The 23,047-nt window shown below is 40.0% G+C and overlaps 1 protein-coding gene across 7 annotated transcripts in view; it reads left to right on the plus strand.

Moving 5' to 3' along the window:
- The window catches only part of SRFBP1 (serum response factor binding protein 1), a 131,882-nt gene that overhangs the window by 63,784 nt on the left and 45,051 nt on the right, over window positions 1-23,047 (plus strand). The gene's annotated exons all lie outside the window — the stretch shown is intronic.

Here is a 23,047-nt window from a genome sequence, read left to right on the forward strand (position 1 = left end):
TCCACATGACCAGTTAGTGCGTGGCAGGCTAATGCACTGTAGATTTACTCTCCGCCTCGCTTGCTGTGCACTAACTCTCCATCTAGACAGGCCGTTAGTGCCGTACATGGACTACAGTACGATTGTGGATGCAGCAGCCAGAGTGTTACTTTGCAGCATGACTGCTCTCACTCAAGGTAGGCTAACTTGAGAATAAATAACTCAAGATAACTCTTCAGTGAAGACATTTCCTCTGTGTCTTGTTCTGAGGTTGATTTAATGCCAGCCCCAAGAAGCTTGATATCTAGTTAAGCTTTTGATTCCCCGCCTTTAGGTTCGGACCACTAACAAGAGACAGCTTTTTCTTCTAATGGATGCTGCATGCTTCCCCACCAACTGATGGGTACTTCTAGAGAGTGAAATAGAATTTGTTTATGCTGTACGCTTTGTAGAAATGTACCGTACACCATTTGGTCCCCCTAACGCTTTTTAATAAAACACATCATGACCACACATGAAAAGAAGGTTGAAAGATAAGAATTTATAGGGAGGTTTTCAAAGACACAAAAGGCAGTCAGGTGTCATTATTCCTTGAAAAATGTTCCCATAAAGTTTAGTTTGCGGTCTCTGTCCTGATAGTCACAGCCTTCCATTGGATTAGTCTCGGAGACAGCCATCAATAGCAACTATGCTCCACTTAAACTAATTAAGGTGTTTCTTCTGTTGGCTCGGGAAGAAAGTAAGCAACATCGCATTCCTTTCTGTTTTTAATATTTTGAAGGCTCTCAGATGCTATGTTAATAAAAAAAAAAATACCCAACTCTCAAATAGCACTTTTCATCAGCAGATCTCAAAGCACTTTAAAAAACAGGTCAGTATCATTTTACAAATGGGGTAGCTCAGGCACAGAGAAGTGACTTGGCCAAGATCACCAAATAGGCCAGTGGCAGAGCTAGGAATACAACCCAGGTCTCCTGAGTCTCAGACCAGTACTTTATCCACTAGGCAACAGTGCCTCATTTGGGGTGGGGAAGGCAGGATGCATAATGACTTAAGGTATAAGGAAGAGGAAATGATTAAAAAGCAACGTTTTAAATGCATCCTGTTAACTCTGTGGCTCTTGTTAAGATTTTGACTTTTAATTCTCAGTACTTGATAAGATTTCAGACTCAGGTAAGCATCTGGAAGCCTGGATACTTGTCTGAACATATGGACTCCTTACAATCCTCCGTCCCACAGAAATTACAGAATTAGAACAGGCTCAGAGATAGGCGATGAGTATGATAAAGAGCAATGAGAACCTAATGTGAAGAGAGATTGGAAACCCTGGATTATTTACTTTAGAACACAGACAAGAGCATATGATAAACGTGTATATATAATAATGAAAGGTATAGGAAGATAAATCAATAGCTTCTGTTGTTCCTGTCTGAAAAGACAAGAAAAAGGGACAATTCAATGAAATCAAAAGGTGGTAAATTTAAAAACTGATAAAATGGATACTTTCCAACATTTTTCATAATTGGACTGTGGAACTCATTCCCATAGAACATTGTTGAGGCCAAGGATTTAGCAAGATTCAAAACGAGGTTGGACATTTATATGGCTAGCAAGAATATCTGCAGTTGTCATAATTACAAAAAAAAAAAAAAAATCTGTAAGGGATATTAAAGCCTGTGCTTCAGGGTTTAAGCCAATCTCTAACAATTAGAGATCAGGATAAGACCTTCTATGGGGGGCAGATCTAATCTAGCCCCCTGCTCTGAGGCATAACCAAATAAACCTAGACCATCCCTGACAGGTGTTTGTCTAGCCTGTTCTTAAAAATCTCCATGCAGTAGTCTGCAGAGCACCTGAAACAGTAAGTTTGATAGGCATGAACTGCTCCATTCATCTCAATAGGGAGTTAACTCGGATGCCAGTTATATTTTAAAAATCACTCATCATTGGCGATCCCTCAATTCAAGGATACTCTACCACAGAAAGAAAAGGAGTACTTGTGGCACTATAGAGACTAATAAATTTATTTCAGCATAAGCTTTCATGAGCTACAGCTCACTTCATCGGATCCATGCATCCGATGAAGTGAGCTGTAGCTCACGAAAGCTTATGCTCAAATAAATTGGTTTGTCTCTACAGTGCCACGAGTACTCCTTTTCTTTTTGCGAATACAGACTAACACGGCTGCTACTCTGAAACCTCTCTACCACACGTTTACATATGGGTTCTGAAATGACTCGAGTCCGATCCTGGAACCAAAAAATCTACCTGCAGTAGGTACAGACATTTCCTGACAGATCTGCCTGCTGGAAGAAAGTTTGTTCTTTTTCCTTCTTGCACTTTCTTTTCAGCTTTGAGGGCAAGGAACTTTTTCTCAAAGCGGGCCACTGTCTGATGAAGGATGTGGAGCCATTGAGGTTGGTTGGTGGCTTGCTCCTCCCAGCTTGTGATGTCCACATCAGTTTTCTTCGGATACGTTTTCAGTGTGAAGCATTTCCTCTGACCACCGTGGGATCTCTGACGATGGGTGAGCTGAGAGTAGTGGACTTGTTTTGGGAGGCGAGACTCTGGCATCCCCACACAATGTCCAGCCTAGCAGAGTTGGTGCATGAGGATCATTGCTTCAATGCTGGTGACATTGGCTTCAGTGAGGATGCTGGCACTAGTGCAATGATCTTCCCACTTGATGCAAAGGATCTTCCGGAGGCATTGTTGGTAGTACCGTTCCAGTCTCTTGAGATGCTGTCAATAGGTCACCCATAAAAGAGTGTAGGAAAATGAGAAGTATAAGACACCTTTTGCTCCAGGCATTGGTACTTTTGAATGTTATTGTTAGAGCTCGAGATTAGAAGGATGTCCACGTTATGAAGGCCATGCATGGAACCAATGACTGTTTAAAGGTCACTATTTCACTGCTCAAAGCACATAGGGAGTGGAAGTAGATGATGATCTTAAAGCAGGGATAATCTGAGGATCTAGGGATGGGTATTATTGGCCACACTCCTTTATCAATCACTTATTGTGGCCTGGAATAGAAGGCTGAAACTTTTGCTATGTAGGAAAGAAGGAGGCTCCTGTCCTGCCTCTGCTTCTCCCTTGTGGTGTCTCTCACTAGCAGTGAGAAGAGAGGAAAGAGCAGATAACCACGAGCCTGCTGCCAGCAGGGCACAATGTCCCCCTCTGGCAGATGACCATATTTTTCTCACTAATTTTTTTTCAAAAACAAATAGTTCATCTGGCAACCTATGACATTAGCAGGGATTGGAAACACTGGGACTGTAATCCAAAACTGAGGATAGTCCCATCTAAAAAAAGTATGTTAACCTGAAGTAACATGGTGGTGACTTCAAATGTTAGAAAAGTGTTTTGTGTAACAAATTGCAAATAGTGAAATTACAGATTGCACTAGTTCAAGTGACTTCTGACATTCAAAACCAAAAGATGCTTAGGGAAAAAACATTCAAACGTTATAATGTTGGCTTTATTGTATTTGCCCTACTGAATAATGCCATGAGCTTGGTATTTCCTTTTGGGTAACTTTTTTTTGTAACGTTTTTAACTGTGTAGTTTACTAAATACTTTCATACAATGGTTATGAAAACTATACCTACTACTTTTGAAATTGCCACAGGATTAGACTTGCTAACTGCTGTTTGAATGTTAGGGTGAAGAGAGTAACTTTTCTCCACAAATGTGGCCACTGAGTCAGATGGGAACCTCCAGAATTAAACAATTCATTAAATAAAATGTCAAGCTTATAATGTTCGTCTCTTTAGAATGATGTAATTGCTGGCATTTGACTTGCATACCTCTTGAAATATTAAATTAGTTTATAAACGTGGCAGAGGAGAGCAGCCTATACTTGCCAAATAAAGCTTGGGTATTTTACATCAGCTTAAGCAAGCTAGCCACATTAACTCTTTTGTGCTCTTAAAAGTTATTTATTTTGTGACTTAAGCAATGAATGAATAGGTTTCTCATGATTACATGTTCATATTTTCAGGGCTAGCAAACATTTTTCCTAGATAGAACTTTTTACTAGAATCATTCAGTAGTATAAAGTGATTTAGGTTAGTAATTTAGGATCAGAAATTTTAGGTATTTGGAAGTGTGTGCATTCCTGGAAAAAAATTTTAATTAAGGTTTTGTAGTTTTGCCTTTCAAAATAAAATGAAATCATTAGTGTTTTACATTCTCTAAAAAACATTCTTTATACAGAGAATGTGTATAAAACTTCTTAATGTAAAGCTTAATTTCAATAAAATTAAGATTGAGTTTGACGTTGAATTTCACTTGGATCTAAACTGAGACAGCACTGCATGTAGACATTTAGTAATGTTTAAAATTGCTGCCAGCAAAAACCTGACACAAATATAGTTCACAAAAGAACGATCCCTAAACAAACTCAACTTGAAGTATTTTCTTACGTTCCCAATGGTAAACTCTAATTTGGGACTGCTTTTTTTTAAAGGTAAAAAACATTAGACTACCATCAAAATCAAATGATGCATTTGCCAGGACTAAGGTTGTTGTATAGAATTAGAATTTTTTTAGTTCCAATTCACTTCTGTTGATCATTTTCATCTGTTGACTTTCTGCACTGCTTTTTTAAATTGTAATATACATTTTGAATAAGTATTGCTACTTTTGTTTATATCTGATAAATTCAGATTATCAAGAATAACATGAATGCTCAATTTTGTTGAGAGCTTCAAACTTCTTATTTTTTGAAAAGTTGTGTGCTAAAATTAAAGGTGGTACAAATAATATAAATCCCTTGAAAATTAAGAAATTCATAATGGGAATGTGGATGAAATTGCATAATAGTAAACAATACACTGTATTTTCTTTGGTACATTGTTTTAAAAAAAATGTTCTGTAACTGCAGAAACTTTCTTTTGTGATGAAATCCTTCCTTTGGCAATATATAATCTATGTTTTGATAACTGAAGAATGCTATAATTAATTCACAAAATCAGTGTTGTTCAGCCTCAATGACATGGGTGTGTACTTAAATTACAGTTTATTTCACATAATTTGAACACATTTTATCTCCATTTACTGCTGTTCCTACTTGGTAAAACCTTTATTTTCAGTATATGATAGTATGGAATTTCTAGCGCAAGCTATCCTGTCAGATGGCTTGGAAACTTTTTTTTTTTTTTTTTTTTTACATGTTCACTAGACCGACAAAGCAAAAAAGCCTATGAGGTCTTTTTGTGGTGGTTCTCCTGTAGTTGTCTGTCCTCCATTGTGTGGGTTTAATGAGTAGAAGTAATGTGGCCTTAAGGCATGGGTTGTCAATTATTTTTTGTCAAAGTCCATATTTCTTGGTCAAGGTATTCCAGATTCCAAAGAACATAATAATTAAAAAACCCAGATTAATGATAGTAAGTAGATAAAAAGATTTTGGGGTCCATTCAAAAGCGTCTGGCAGTCTAGATTTGGCCCACAGTGTGCCTATTGACTACCCCTGCCTTAGGGATAGGGCACTGGACTTCAACTCAGGAGATCTGTGTTCTGTTCCTGGCTTTTCCACTGACCTGCTGGGTGACATTGGGCAAATCATTTCTCCTATGTGCCTATCTTCCCATGTGTGAAACGGTGATGATATTTTGTAAGGTGCTGGAGGTCTGCTGTTGAAAAGTGGTATAAAAGTGTGTTGATGTTATGGACTCTTCAATCTAGCAGACAAAGGTATAATGTGTACATTTTTAACAGTGAGGGTAATTAACCATGGGAACATTTTACCAGTGTTCATGGCGGATTCTCCATCACTGGCAATTTTCAAATCAAGATTGGTAGGGCCTAGGAGTCCCCAGTCATGGCTCAGGAACCCATTGTTCTAGACGCTGCAAATACATAAGAGTCCTGCCTAATAATTTAGTAAAGATGGCGCAATGTGCCCAAATACTAATGAAGACCTTCACACCTCACTCTGCACAGAACAAGTCTTCAGTGTCTTAGGTAAATAAAACTTTAACTTCAGGAGCTACCTGAACACACATACAAGTTATCTTGTATGGACTGAGAAAGTAAGATACTGCTGTTAACATACTACTTTTAAAGTTTCCAATTTTTGTGAATAAGTAATAGCCCCTAACATGTGGTGGTGATATTGTAGCAGTTGCTAGGTAGACTTTTTTCATCTTCATCTGGCCAAGGGTCTGAAACAGTTTTTTTTTATGCTGACCTTACCGCAGTCATCTATGCTTTTGTCACCTCATAATTAGATTACTGCATTGTGCTTTACATTGGACTACACCTTAAATCAACCCAGAACTAAACATGGTGCAGAATTCTTAGGCTTGCTTGTTAAGCAGTGTATCTTCTCAATGCTCTGTGATCTGCATGGCTGCCTGTTGGTTTCCAGATGGAATATTTAACACATTGGTTTTAACATACAAAGTTCTGTTTTAGGACCAATAGTGACGTTTCTCTTTGAAAGCTTCAGCAAAATATGTTCAGACATTTTTGAAGTGTGTTGTTTATGTTTAGTATACATACACTTCAGAGTCCTGTCAGAAGGTTGTGGGCATATAAATCAATAACTGAACCAATTTGGTTGAAACTTGGTCCACTTCCTCACTGAGATCCAATGAACAAGTAAAATATTAAATAAATTGGTTCAGACATTGGTGGAAACTTTTTTCAGATTTTCCAAGCAGAATTTTCTTTGTTCAGTCTATACCTGAGAACCTTGGAGTTGTAAATACTACATAGACTTTACGACGTTTCTTTTTTTGTTTGCATGAAAGAAGTTCTTAATTCCAGGAGCTTTCAAGGACTTTGAGGCTTGGAAACACTAAAGGGAGAAATAGGTAATATTGTCCCAGAAGGATAAGCACATGGCTGGGAACCCAGAACTCATGTATTATTTCCCACCTCTGCCACTCAGCAGCCTCAATAGTACTTTGCTTTACAAACACTAGATATGCGTCACAGCACTGCTTTGAGGAAAGGTAAGGTAAATATCACCCCAGTTTCACAAATGGTGAAACTGAAATGCAGTAATGAAGTGACTTGACTGGAAGATGTTGTGGTGTACTGGATTATGTATAAGCCTAATAGTCTGGAGAGCTGAGATGTAGTCTACTTTTCTCACAACGATTGTTCTGGTTACTTGAATAAGTCACTTAACCTCTCTCTACCTTGTTTTTCACTAATGGTAAGTGGGGTTTGTTATACTTTGCTAAAATGCTTTTAGATCTATAGATGAAAAACACTACAGGAAACAAGGCCCCATGTACACCAGAGAAAGGTTCCTGCTTTTGGGTACTGCAGACTGGAAATTCTGTGGCAGTCTTTTTTTAAAGTAAAATATAACTGTTCTAGCCTTAATATGAAATCAGTACGGACACCCCTTTGTATTTACTTTGATAATTCAACTAGTGTAGTTGTCCCACATTTTTACTTGACACATTTTTGTAATTGTAACAGTGTATGGAATTTTGGGGACTGGATTGGCAATAGTTGGGAGGCAGTTTAGGGCACTGTCCCAAGCAAGTATGTGTTTCTGCCGAAATGATCAGCAGTGAAATAATTAACAAAATTGACCTTTCACTTATTTTTGTTTCACATTTAACATCCAAATAAAGGTAAATGGGAGGAGTTCATACCTTTCAGACACTTTTTCAAGTTGTCTGCAGACCTAGGGAGGTAGCACTGCATCAGTTTACACTCAGTTCACCTTTCAGAGTCCCAGCCAGGAAGGCTAGGTTTTATTTTTTGTTAAAGAATGCTTGGATTCATAGAGCAGTGAGTTCCACTGCAAATTCCTCAACCACAGAATAGCAGAATGCATGAGGCTCTGTCTTTATTTTATCCCAGTATTATAGATGGGGGCAACCATGTCTGAGAGGTTTTCTGATTTGCTGGGATGTTAGGGATGGTCATGGCAGTGGCTTAGGCCTGCATCTTAGTAGGGAGGAGATGCAGATTCTTCTCTTTCTAGCTCTACTGCTGACTGTGTGAATTTGGACAAGAGACCTAAATTTTCTGTGTTTCTGTTTATTCATCTGTAAAATAGGGGTTAATTGTTGTTTACCATGAGGATTAATAAATGATTATACAATGGTTTGAAAATGTAAAGCTATATGTAAATGTTATATTCAAAAAGGGCAAGTGGGATGACACAGGAAATTATAGGCCAGGTTAGCCTGATATCTGTCATAGGCCAAATAATGGAAAAGCTGATATGGGAGTTAATTAATAAAGTATTACAGGATGGGAATATAATGCTCATCAATGTGGTTTTATCTCAAAGAATGAAATCAGGTTTTACAAGTTTGGTTGATAATGGTCACTGTGTATACCTTTTGTAAAGCATTTGACATAGGATAACAAGACATTACGATTTAAAAAAGGGATTCTGTACAACATCAATAAAGCACCCATTAAATGGATTAAGAACTGGCTAATTGACAGGCATCCAAAAGTAGTTGTAAGTGGAATCATTGAATAGGAACATTTCTAATGGAGTTCCTCAGGTATCCTATCTAGGTCTAAAATTTTTATCAATGATCTGAAAGTATATAAAAAATCACTGCTAATAAAATTTGCCGATGACATAAACATTGGCAGAGTAGTAAATGATGAGGACAGGGATGTCGGAGATCTGGATGGCCTGGGAAATTGGGCCTGTTCAAACAAAATGCACTTTAATACAGCTAAATGTGAAATGATAAATCTAGAAACAATGTGGACCATAACTATTTAATGGGGGACTATATCCTAGAAAGCAGTGACTCTGAAAAAGATTTAGGGATCATTGTGGACAAATTACATGAGCGCCTATTGTCATGCTGTAGCAAAAAGGGCTAATATCCTTGGATATATAAGTGGGGGAAATAGGTGATTTTATAAGTGTGTACAAAGCTATTTCAAGAGCTAGTGGCTGAAGGTTAAAGACAGACAAATTCAATTAGAAACAGAGCACACATTTTTAACAGTGAGGATGTTTAACATATCAAGGTGATAGTTTAATATACCTATCAAGGGAAGGGGTGGATTCTCCATCTCGTGATATCTTAAAATCTCAATACAGATATGACGCTGGTAGGCAGCTCTTGCCAAGGCTGTAAGTGTCAGCTGAGCACTGACAAATTCACAGCTGGAAACCAGACCAGCCCACCTGTATGTTAGTATGGTTCAAGAAAGATGTTAGGTTTGTAAAGATGTGGTTTAGTGTTTAAGACTCTCTCTAAAATGCTTGTAAGTTGCTGCATGCATTAATCTTACCTGTAATATCTGTATCCCACACTAGAAAGTAGTATGTAAATTTTTTGCTCTATAACTCTAAAAAACTTTTTGAACTTGTTTTGAACTTTGCTCTATAACTCTAAAAAGTTTTGAACTTGTGAACTCAGGGAGGAGGAACAGTTCTCCCACCCATCAAGAAGATCTATCCAAACTAAATGGGCCACCGTGAAACGTCACAATACAAAAACTGGGCTGATGGTGCTCTTACACCCATGAAGGTGCTACATATGAGAGACCACATTCCATCAGCTTGAATTCTGGAAGAAGAAAATGATAGCTGACATGAAAATTCTTCATCTCTTTGCCATTTGGACTCTGGCTGGAGCTAGGAACCAAAGCAGAGATCCCCAGGTTTAGCCCTAAAAGATGTTCAGTGCTGACAGATTACTACATCTGTCACCTTTTTAGAACTATAGACTGTAATTGATTGGTGTATAGGTCACCTGCTTTAACCTGTAAATAACTCTCATTTCTTTTTCCTAGTTAATAAATGCTTAGTTAGTTTACTGTAGGAGTGGCTACTTGTGTTCTTTGATATGAGATGTACAGCACTAATTGACCTTGAGTAAGTGACTGGTCTCTTGGAACTCGGACCAACCTGAAAATTTTGTAATTTTTGGTGTGACCATTTATCACAAGTCCAGCTTGCCTGGGTGGCAAGATAGACTGGAGTGCCCAAGGGACTGTCTGTGACTCCATGGTAAGACTGTTATAATTAGGACCCTGCCAAATTCACGGTCGTGAAAAACAATTTACAGACACTGAAATCAGACCTCCCCCATAAAATCTAGCTGCTAGTCTGCCAGGCTGGGAAGGGACGGGACTTCCTCTTCCCTGCATGGACTGATCTCAGGGGGAGATCAGACCCGCCTCTTGTACCACCCTGGGCTGCAGGCAGCTCTGCAGGTGTGTTTCTTCAGATGCCTGGAGGTTTGTCTGATCTTCCCCGGGCTGCTGGGAGCGTTCCAGCCAGGGGCTCCTAGCTGGTAGTCCCAGCTGGGCTGGGACGGGACAGGTCTGATCTTCCCCCTTGTCCCCGAAAAGCAGCGGTGCAGGAGAAGAGGAAGTCCTGTTCCTCCCTAGCTAGGCTGTGACTAGCAGCTAGGAGCCCCCTAGACTGGGGTGCCCCTAGCAGCACAGAGGAGATCGGACCCACTTCAACCTCCAGGAACCTCCCACCAGCTGCAGGCAGTTCCACAGCTGCTGCCTTCAGAGCCCAGCTCTGAAAACAGTGCAGAAGTGAGAGTGGCAATCCTGTAACCTCCCCCCCCCAACAGTTTTGTGACCCTGCTCCCATGACCTCCTTTTGGATTGGGACCCCCACGATTACAACACCATGAAATTTCAGGTGTAAACATCTGAAAATATGAAATTGACCAATTTTAAACCCCCCTCTCCGTGAAATTGACCAAAATGGACCATGAATTCTGTAGGGCCCTAGTCATAGTACTTCAGGACTCCATGTTTTTTACTGGGTTGGTGAAATCTAATTGTAGAACATACGACCAGTTTGGTTTGTCTGCCCTGCCTTTTGACAGTCTGCCCTGAGTTTGGCACTTGTGGTTGTGAACCACTTCAGACAGCATGACAACTGGATGAAAATCTATAGGCTGTGTTGTGCAGGAGGTCGGACAAGATGATCTAATGATCCCTTCTGGCCTTAAACCCTATGAATTATTAGGTTCTTGCAACGTGGAGGACAAAGAGTAGCACTGTATGTGTGAGAGGCAGCATCCCACATTAAAAAGCTTTTCACAGTGTCTTGTATTGGAAGATTGTTAGCGGATTATAAAGTGAGAAGAGCAGAGGGGAATTGTTGGAGGCAAGAATGTTTGATGGGAGCATTTTCTTCAGAGGTCAAAGATGTTTTAAAAGGGAAATGAAAGAGAAGTTACGCAATGTAGCAATGAAGTTTGTTGATTCTATGGGACAGAATAGTTTAGCAATTTAAACAGCAGGCTGGAAATATTCAGGCTCCCTGGAGCCAGAGTTTCAAATCTAGGAGGGCTGGCTAATTCTTTCTTTCTTCAAAATAGCTAATTTGAGTTCCATGTTACTCAGTGGATTTTCCAGAAAAGAGCTCAAAAATTTACCCCTGTCTGATTTTAGTGGACTTTCAATAGCGTGGGGTGCAGTTTGTAAGAGCAGGAGTATGCTCCAATGGCATCATATTTCAATACACTATTATGCAAAGTAAATAAAAATATATGATCTGTCCATCCCCTGAAAAGTTTAGTCTGAGACATGATGCAGTGTGAGTAACAAGCTATGATTTGGGGGGATAAATGAGTTGGTCAAAGGAAGGACAAGGGTTACAGTAATAACATAGTGTGGTTACTTGCTTTGGTATATACATGTCTTGATCCATTTAAATTCCAGATCATTAATTTACAAGTTTTGTTTCATTTTTTCCCCTCTATTTAATTTTTTTTAAAGGAAAAATCTGGGGGCTGAAAAATAGCGTTCTTGTAATGTTAATGATGGGAAAAGCAGAATCAAGGTTGAAAGTTCAGCCTTAACTGCTCCTTGTGCAGGAAATAAGTATTTTGGACCTTTAAACCATAATGATTAAATGTATAATTACTATGCAAATCTCCATTTTTATGTTAAGTTTTGAGTGTTTAACAGTGTGACATTAACCTGTGTTTTTGCATTTCATTTTAATTCAAAGGAGGAAATTCACCTTCCATACTACTTAAACTCTGTGGTGGAGGCTGCAGTGACGGGGAAGGAATGGGTAGAACAGCTTTGCAATTTGGCTTCTACACCTACCCATGTACTTCAGAGACTGTTACTTATAAGTTTGCCTGAATGTGTTAATATTTCTAAAGAGTTATTAGTACTAGTAGTATTACTGTAGTGCATAGGAGCCCTAGTCATGGACCAGCACCCCATTTTGCTGGGCATTGTACAAACACAGAATAAAAGGATGATGACTGTAATTCTTGTATTGCCCTGGTAAGAATATAATTCAGCAATGTGGGAGTTTCTCTTGCTTGTTAATTTATATAGAGAGAAATTTGCAGGAGTTCTATAAGGGCTTTAAGAGCAGTGATTAAAATGTACAATGCTAACTTAAATTGTTCCCGGCAGAAAGTAGTCTCCTCTAATGAGGAAAAAAGACACACAAAGATGAAACCCAGGTTATTTTAAAACCTACTGTCCCTCTGTGGAGTCGCAGGGACTGTTACTAAAATAGATATGTGGCTTGGCAAGTATAGAGCTGCTGAAGTCTGGATTTTTATTCCCGTCTTTCCCCTAAATGCTATTCCTATTTATACATTGCTCCAATTCTGCAGTAATATGCAGTTGGTTAAAGTGAGAGTAGAGAATTGGATGACATCACATGACTGAACATTACCTTAATGTAAATTTTTTCATCTTTCAGGGTATTATTGCTTCCTTTTTTCACTTGTAACTTTTTATGTAAAACTTTAAAAGAATCCCAAACCTAAGTAAGAATTTGGAGTCACTTGGCTATCAAATTCAAATTTGCTTTGTTAAAATGTATACTATACTTTATTTGAATAAACCGATTGGCACTGTTTTGAAAGATAGATTTTGATTTCACATCTGGTAAAATAGTTTTTCAGAAATAGTTTGGGTGTTTTTTATTTTGTTACAATAGAATCTTAATGAGATTCCCATCTGCAGAAATTCATGTAGATTTGGATCACAATAGGTGTCACAGGATTTGAATTTGTAAATTGTGCCATGACAAAATGTTTTTCTGCTACTTCAGATACACCATCCCAGACTGATGTCACACTCTCCTTTTCTCTTGTTGATCAGGCAATCAGCAGGCCATTTGGAAAATAAACTTGTTACTGGCACCAAGATCCTTGGAAACAGGGCTCAACAATTGAACCCAACTGATGTCTATTGTAGATTTTGTTTCTAATTGGAAAATATTAAACCCTTTATGTGGACCATAGCTGGATTATTTTTACTGAACTATATGTCCAGCCCTACTTGGAACTTTTCCCCATGAGTTGCCAATATACACTCTGCCTCTTTGTAGCGCGGCACATGTCTCAGAATGGTAACACGCTGCAACTGTCAGAGTACATCTGTTCTAAACTAAATTTCCAGTTTTTTCAGATGAGACAGAAATGGGGGCTCAAACCTAATCATGACTTTAGACTATTCAGCCATAAACTGTTAGTTTCCTGAAGTGCCCTTTTCTGAGCTGGCCTGAAAAGAGTCCTTCCCTACTAAGACCTCTACAGAATCTAAACATATTGACAGGAAATAGCAAGATGAGACTGAACAACTATTAAAAAAAAAAAAAAATCCAGTTAGTACATTTGTGGAAAAATAATCTGAAGCACGGAAACATAATGGGCGAAAGATACTTACGTATTACTGCTTTCTAAGTACCAGAGTGGACAGCTATGTAGGTACAAATCTGTAATATAATGTGATGGCAAAAAATTCAGTATACTTTCAAATTGCATTGAGTCTTGTCACCTAACAGTCTAAGCAACGTGCCTCTATGTGGCATTAGTGAGACTTCACCTAGAATACTTTATATTTTCTGGACAATGAGGTGCTGTCCATCGATCTATGTTCTAATATTGTCATTCATCATCATAGTTCCTCCCAATACCAGAAAAGTGTTATCTTTATCAGAGGGAATTTTAGGGTGGATCAAGAAAAATGATTAAAAGCCTAGGTTGGTTTATTTAAGAGGGAAGTCATATGCCGTGGATGATTGGGGAATATAGTTGATAACTAAGTATTTGAAAGATGTAAACACTAAGAGGGGAGAACAATTAAATAGCAAATGGGAATATAAGTAGGACTAATGGAATGAAGCCAAACAAAAAAATGTTGACTGAATATCAGGCAGAATTTCCTACCAGTGAGGTCTCTTAGACTTTGTAATTGTCTCCCAAGGTAAGTGTTGACATACGTTTCCTCTGAACCATCTAAAGCTGTGCTGGAGAAAACAGCTGAGAATATATTTTAGTTGAACACTCCTGCTTTGGTATAAGGATCTCCATCTCTAATTTATGTGGTTGCCTAGTTTGTCAGGTTTTTTGTTTTAGTTTTTCCAATTTGAGGCTATTTTATGAAACACATTCTAATCTACATGTAGATTGTATTCTCCAAGTCAAGGACTGTCTTCATCTGTTTTTGGAAATCACTCCACACACTATAGACTGCACTGCATTCAACGTAATCATAATCAATATAAATATAATTAGGAAGGCCAAAAAATAATTTGAAGAACAGCTAGCCAAAGACTCAAAGTAATAGCAATTTTTTTTTAAGTACATCAGAAGCAGGAAGCCTGCTAAACAACCAGTGGGGCCACTGGACAGTCGAGATGCTAAAGGAGCACTCAAGGATGATAAGGCCATTGCAGAGAAACTAAATGAATTCTTTGCATCAGTCTTCATGGCTGAGGATGTGAGGGAGATTCCCAAACCTGAGGCATTCTTTTTAGATGACAAATCTGAGGAACTGCCCCAGATTGCCATTAAAGGTGGTTTTGGAACAAACTGATAAACTAAACTGTAATAGGTCACCTGGACCAGATGGTATTCACCCAAGAGTTCTGAAGGAACTCAAATGTGAAATTGCAGAACTACTAACTGTAACCTATCATTTAAATCAGCTTCTGTACCAAATGACTGGAGGATAGCTAATGTGATGCCAATTTTTAAAGAAGGCTCCAGAGGTGACCCCGGCAATTATAGGCCGGTAAGCCTGATTTCAGTACTGGGCAAACTGGTTGAAACTACAGTGAAGAACAAAATTGTCATGCACATAGATGAACATAATTTGCTGGGGAAGAGTCAACATGGTTTTTGTAACAGGAAGTCATGGCTCACCAATCTACTAGAATTCTTTGAGGGGGGTCCAGTGGATATAGTGTACTAAGATTTTCAGAAAGCCTTTCGCAGGTTCTCTCACCAAAGGCTCTTAAGCAAAGTAAGCTGTCATGGGATAAGAGGGAAGGCCCTCTCCTATCTTTTAACCACTTACCAATCCATGAAACAATGGGTAGCAATAAATGGTCAGTTTTCAGAATGGAGAGAGGTAAATAGTGGAGACCCCCCAGGGGTCTATATTGGGACCAGTCTTATTCAACATATTCATAAATGATCTGGAAAAAGGGGTAAACAGTGATGTGGCAAAATTTGCAGATGATACAAAACTACTCAAGATAGTTAAGTCCCAAGCAAATTGGAAAGAGCTACAAAAGGATATCACAAAACTGGGTGACTGAGCAACAAAATGGCAATGAAATTCAGTGTTGATGTGCAAAGTAATGCACATCTGAAAATATCATCCCAATGATGCATATGAAATGATGGGGTTTAAATTAGCTGTTACCACTCAAGATCTTGGAGTCATTGTGGATAGTTCTCTGGAAACATCCACTCAATGTGCAGGGCAGTCAAAAAAAAAAAAAAAAAAGAGCAAACAATGTTGGGAATCATTAAGAAAGGGATAGAAAATAAGACAGAAAATATATTGCCTCTATATAAATCCATGGTACGCCCACATCTTGAATACTGTGTGCAGATGTGGTAGCCCCATCTCAAAAAAGGCATATTGGAATTGGAAAAGGTTCAGAAAAAGGCAACAAAAATGATTAGGGGTGTATGGAATGACTGCCATATGAGGAGAGATTAATAAGACTGGGACTTTTTAGCTTGGAAAAGACACGGCTAAGGGGAGATATGATAGAGGTCTATAAAATCATGACTGGTGCGGAGAAAGTAAATAAGGAAGTGTTATTTACTTCTCATAACACAAGAACTAGGGGTCACCAAATGAAATTAATAGTCAGCAGGTTTAAAGCAAACAAAACAAAGTATTTTTTTTCCACACACAATGCACAGTCAACCCGTGGAACGCCTTGCCAGAGGATGTTCTGAAGGCCAAGATTATAACAGGGTTCAAAAAAGAACTGGAGGTTAGGTCCATCAATGGCTATTAGCCAGGATGGGCAGGGATGGTGTCCCTAGCTTCTGTTTGCCAGAAGCTGGGAATGGACGACAGGGGATGGATCACTTGATGATTACGCGTTCTGTTCATTCCCTCTGGGGCACCTGGCATTGGCCACTGTCGGAAGACAGGATACAGGGCTAGATGGACCTTTTATCTGACCCAGTATGGCCATTCTTATCTGAAATTAAAATTTCAAATGCCATTTCTGCTTGGTATTTTAATGTTCAAGCTTGACTTCTAATTTCCTAACTAAGGGTTATGCCTACTTCAAAGGTATTTAGCTATAATAGGATTTATCCGTTATGCTAAATATCACCACCATTTCAGATTCAAATATTACTTATTTTAAAGTTTGTGTTTAAAATAAGTAGATTGCTAAATACACACATTAAGGAAACATTTCATTTTCCTTTCTAATATCAACATTTGCTGTGTGTTTAACTTTTGGTGACACCAATCTTTAAGTTTGACACCTGTCACTAATCTTTTTAATTTTTTTTCCCACTGAGCACTGAAGAAATCTACTTTCATGTAATATCAAGCTTGTTAACTGGATGAATGAATTGGCAAGCAGGTGATATACAGGAGAAAAATTGGGTTGGAGAAAGGTTACATGGAAGAAATGAGGAGAATAAAAAACAGAGAAAAAATATATAAAAATATAGAAGGTTTATCAAGGAAAGAGGTGTTGAATTACAGTGGGAAAATGGGAATATTTAGATATAAAGGGGAAATTATATTTCTGTAGATAAGACATTCAAAACTAAAATTATTTTCAAAATGTTTTTAAAATGCTACTGCTTGTGAAAGGTGTTAACTTGATACCCCTGGAAACTAAAGTCTTCTGTTTATACATAGAATGAGTACAGCAGTGGACATACAAGCTTCCCTACACTCCTGATTAAGTGCTTGGACCCTGTCCTGGAAGAGAGCACTGCTCAGAATGAGAGAATATGCTTTCTATGCCAATTTCATCCTTAGCTTCTGTGCAGAGGTTGCCAATAAGGAAGCCAGCTTTCAGTTCCTTAAGTATTTTTGTCTACATGGATCCAACTCCTAATGCATGTGCACATAAGTTAGGAATCTTTTGGCCAGCAGTGGCCGTTGGAGTTGTGCCTGCATCCTGAATGTTCTTGCCCCTTCCCCACAAATCTGAGGGCAGAAAGGATTGGAGTGAACCCAACCGTTGCTCAGGTTCTTCTTGCTGCCCGTGGCAGCACGGCAGAACCCCTGTTGTGTGTGCCTGCTTTGCTGAAACCAAGTTATAATTAGTGATTAGACAGTGGTGGTGTTAGATAAGTACATGACTCTTAGGACTTCTACATACTAGCACTTATTTTGGTATAACTTAAATTGCTCAGGAGTGTGAAAAAGCCACCCTTATGAGCTACGTAAGTTACACCGACCTAAGCGCCAGTGTGGACAATGCTATGTTGACAGGAGAAGTTCTCCATAGAGCATTTGTACTAGCAGCGCTAGAGGGGTGTTGCTACATCAGTAGAGCTGCAACACTGCGGTGATTCTAGTGTAGACTAGCCCGTTAGTTGGCCTATTGGCTTTAACAGAAAAAAAGATGTTGCTATGTTTTACTAATTTTTCATATTTAGGCTCAGAGCCCCCTAACCTACTACTAGGACTCAAGCAACTGTTACGGAAGCTAAATTTCCAGGGTTTAAGACATGCTCCTCTGATGCTTCTGTGCCACTCAGTGATAGGCGTTCTAACTGCCTGTTTTGTGTAGGCAATGGGTATATCCATAGAGCAAGGGTTATTTTCTACTCTTTCCAAGCAGACTCAAAGACTAGGGATGCCTTCTAAAGTTATTTCTTCTGAAGCGCTCTGTCAAGGTTCCTCCCCCACTCTGAACTCTAGGGTACAGATGTGGGGACCTGCATGAAAAACCTCCTAAGCTTATCTTTACCAGCTTAGGTCAAAACTTCCCCAAGGTACAAAATATTCCACCCTTTGTCCTTGGATTGGCTGCTACCACCACCAAACTAATACTGGTTACTGGGGAAGAGCTGTTTGGACACGTCTTTCCCCCCAAAATACTTCCCAAAACCTTGCACCCCACTTCCTGGACAAGGTTTGGTAAAAAGCCTCACCAATTTGCAAACCCTTGGATCTGAGAACAATGAAAAAGCATTCAGTTTTCTTACAATAAGACTTTTTAATAAAAATAGAAGTAAATAGAAATAAAGAAATCCCCCCTGTAAAATCAGGATGGTAGATACCCCATCATCTCAGGCATTGGCACCCTGACAGCAGGATTGTCTGGCTATGTAGACTCCCTCCTCAGGCCCTACGCTACCAGCACTCCCAGCTACCTTCGAGACACCACTGACTTCCTGAGGAAACTTCAATCCATCGGTGATCTTCCTGATAACACCATCCTGGCTACTATGGATGTAGAAGCCCTCTACACCAACATTCCACACAAAGATGGACTACAAGCCGTCAAGAACACTATCCCCGATAATGTCACGGCTAACCTGGTGGCTGAACTTTGTGACTTTGTCCTTACCCATAACTATTTCACATTTGGGGACAATGTATACCTTCAGATCAGCGGCACTGCTATGGGTACCCGCATGGCCCCACAGTATGCCAACATTTTTATGGCTGATTTAGAACAACGCTTCCTCAGCTCTCGTCCCCTAAAGCCCCTACTCTACTTGCGCTATATTGATGACATCTTCATCATCTGGACCCATGGAAAAGAAGCCCTTGAGGAATTCCACCATGATTTCAACAATTTCCATCCCACCACCAACCTCAGCCTGGTCCAGTCCACACAAGAGATCCACTTCCTGGACACTACAGTGCTAATAAACAATGGCCACATAAACACCACCCTATACCGGAAACCTACTGACCGCTATTCCTACCTGCATGCCTCCAGCTTTCACCCTGACCACACCACACGATCCATCGTCTACAGCCAAGCTCTGCGATACAACCGCATTTGCTCCAACCCCTCAGACAGAGACAAACACCTACAAGATCTCTGTCAAGCTTTCTTACAACTACAATACCCACCTGCAGAAGTAAAGAAACAGATTGATAGAGCCAGAAGAGTTCCCAGAAGTTACCTACTACAGGACAGGCCTAACAAAGAAAATAACAGAACACCACTAGCCGTCACCTTCAGCCCCCAACTAAAACCCCTCCAACGCATTATTAAGGATCTACAACCTATCCTAAAGGATGACCCAACACTCTCACAAGTCTTGGGAGACAGGCCAGTCCTTGCCTACAGACAGCCCCGCAACCTGAAGCAAATACTCACCAACAACCACATACCACACAACAGAACCACTAACCCAGGAACTTATCCTTGCAACAAAGCCCGTTGCCAATTGTGCCCACATATCTATTCAGGGGACACCATCACAGGGCCTAATAACATCAGCCACACTATCAGAGGCTCGTTCACCTGCACATCCACCAATGTGATCTATGCCATCATGTGCCAGCAATGCCCCTCTGCCATGTACATTGGTCAAACTGGACAGTCTCTACGTAAAAGAATAAATGGACACAAATCAGATGTCAAGAATTATAACATTCATAAACCAGTCGGAGAACACTTCAATCTCTCTGGTCACGCAATCACAGACATGAAGGTCGCTATCTTAAAACAAAAAAACTTCAAATCCAGACTCCAGCGAGAAACTGCTGAATTGGAATTCATTTGCAAATTGGATACTATTAATTTAGGCTTAAATAGAGACTGGGAGTGGCTAAGTCATTATGCAAGGTAGCCTGTTTCCTCTTGTTTTTTCCTACCCCCCCCCCAGATGTTCTGGTTTAACTTGGATTTAAACCTGGAGAATGGTCAGTTTAGATGAGCTATTACCAGCAGGAGAGTGAGTTTGTGTGTGTATGGGGGTGGGGGGGATGTGAGAAAACCTTGATCTATGCAGGAAATAGCCCGACTTGATTATGTAAAGAGTTGTCACTTTGGATGGGCTAGCACCAGCAGGAGAGTGAATTTGTGTGGGGGGGTGGAGGGTGAGAAAACCTGGATTTGTGCTGGAAATGGCCCACCTGTTGATCACTTTAGATAAGCTATTACCAACAGGACAGTGGGGTGGGAGGAGGTATTGTTTCATGATTTCTGTGTGTATATAAAGTCTGCTGCAGTTTCCACGGTAAACATCTGATGAAGTGAGCTGTAGCTCACGAAAGCTCATGCTCAAATAAATTGGTTAGTCTCTAAGGTGCCACAAGTCCTCCTTTTCTTTTTGCGAATACAGACTAACACGGCTGTTCCTCTGAAACCTTACAGGGTAATTAGATTCAAAACATAGAGAACCCCTCTAGGCAAAACCTTAAGTTACAAAAAAAGATACACAGACAGAAATAGTTATTCTATTCAGCACAGTTCTTTTCTCAGCCATTTAAAGAAATCCTAATCTAAGACGTACCTAGCTAGATTACTTACTAAAAGTTCTAAGACTCCATTCCTGGTCTATCCCCGGCAAAGACAGAATATAGACAGACCCACAGACCCTTTGTTTCTCTCCCTCCTCCCAGCTTTTGAAAGTATCTTGTCTCCTCATTGGTCATTTTGGTCAGGTGCCAGCGAGGTTACCTTTAGCTTCTTAACCCTTTACAGGTGAGAGGAGCTTTCCCCTGGCCAGGAGGGATTTCAAAGGGGTTTACCCTTCCCTTTATATTTATGACACGCTCCATGAAAGCCTTTTTGGACAGGGAGAAGGAGGATACAGCTAAGGCTTAGTCTTCCCTCCAGTCCCTCTAAGCTAGGGGCCCAGTAAGCAGTGATTCCACCTTGGGCTCCAGGGTTGAAACATCTGAGACTCCAGTTAGTGACTTCACTCCATTGTTGACTTCTTCAGGAAGGGGGTAGGAAAATGAAATATAGATCTAGAGATAAGATGAGATATAGGTCTCCCTGTTCAAGACCCTTGTAACTGAGACATAGTTCAGTATGTAAGATTTGTCTCAAGCTCCACAGCTGAAGATCAGCCAGTGGCCTAAAATGCGACTCTCTGGCCCTTTGGTGTCAGTTATGAAAAGAGTGTATGCAGTATTGACTAGATCTACTGTGTGCCCCTTTACGGCACTTACTCTGGCACCAGCTTTTTCGCTACCCAACAGTACAGGACGTTTTGGCCCCTACATGGCACCAAGTGACCTGCCTGTGGGCCTGAACCAAAATCCCCATTGTTGCCTTGTACAATGCCAACAGTGCTAACTAGTCTTCAGTCACCAAAACCACAGCACCACGTACAGCAGTTGAAGTACAATCTACTTCCCCTACCCAATTAGAAGTGATGAGGGAGTGGTCTAGCACAGAAAGTGTAGTCCCATCACTGGAAGATGTGTATTCCTTTTCATCTTCTCTACTGGAAGACATGGTAGAGACTCCTCTTGTGTTCATCCCCCTTTCCCTCCATGGGCATCACACTGGGAGCTTGGATCTCACAAAGAATAGGCCCCCTTGTATCTTCTGTCCATCAGTCCAGTAATAAATATATGCTATGGGTCATGGTGCTACTGGGCACCCTGGGCTAGGCAGTCATGTGTCCACAATCCATCTTCTGCTCTCCTTTTAGGACAAAACACCTTTCCCATAAGAATTAGGAGGATCAACAGGCAGAAATTGAGAAGCAGTTGATCCTGGTAGAAATTTCATCACCCCTTCATCCCTACTACCAAAGTGACCACTCTCTTTACAATGTATATGACTTTGGATGGGCTATTACCAGCAGGAGAGTGAGTTTGTGTGTGGGGGGGGGGGGGGCGGAGGGTGAGAAAACCTGGATTTGTGCTGGAAATGGCCCAACTTGATTATCATACACATTGTAAAGAGGGTGATCACTTTAGATAAGCTATTACCAGCAGGAGAGTGGGGTGAGAGGAGGTATTGTTTCATGGTCTCTGTGTATATAATGTCTTCTGCAGTTTCCACAGTATGCATCCGATGAAGTGAGCTGTAGCTCACGAAAGCTTATGCTCAAAGAAATTGGTTAGTCTCTAAGGTGCCACAAGTACTCCTTTTCATATTGATGAAATTACTGAGGGACTATTGGGGCCCAGTCTGCCCTTAATGCCCTTAGGTAAGGGCGTGCAAGGATAGCTAGGGCTCAAGCTTGGCCCCAGTGGACACTGCTGGCCAAAATAATCCTATCTCATGCATGTGGGGTGCGGGCACACTAAGAATAGTATCCACATGGAGGACACATCTTGAAGAATCACAGTTATTGTAAGCTACTGTATTGCTTTATTGAAGCAGTTATGCTGGTCAGTTTTGTGAGGTGGGTACCTATCCACTTTAAACTGGGATCAGCAATTCATTTCATATAGACCACTGAACTATCATTTGATGGTACTGAACTGGGGTCTATATTGTATTACCAGTGTAAACAACTAGCAAGTCCAAATGCGGACTTAACTATGGTCTGTTTTTCATAAAAGTTTGATTTTACCATTGGGATGAAAATGCTTAGTCTTTTTTTAGACTGCATCTACTGTGGACAGATAAACCAGCATACCAATTCTGCAGTCTGTTGTATTGAACTACACCCATAAGATTAGGTCTTTAGTTGTGTTTTTTTTTTTAAAGCAGAGTTAATCTACTTTTGTAGATAATGGCACCAGTATCTGTACAGCCACATTGCGTAGGATGTCATGCTATGTGTATTGTATCAAAGAACAAGCCTTTTTAGTGTGCTCTAAAAGGTTCAGACTAGGAAGTGACACTTTGTAGTATTTGCTGGGGAATTAGCAGACAATTCTGTACCTGCTAAAACTATTGCTAGTGCATGGAAAATATATAGGGTGGGGAAAGAACTCTTTTGAGTTTTGGAATAGG

Source organism: Lepidochelys kempii, chromosome 5 (genome assembly GCF_965140285.1).
Source record: "Lepidochelys kempii isolate rLepKem1 chromosome 5, rLepKem1.hap1, whole genome shotgun sequence".
Lineage (NCBI taxonomy): Eukaryota > Metazoa > Chordata > Testudines > Cheloniidae > Lepidochelys > Lepidochelys kempii.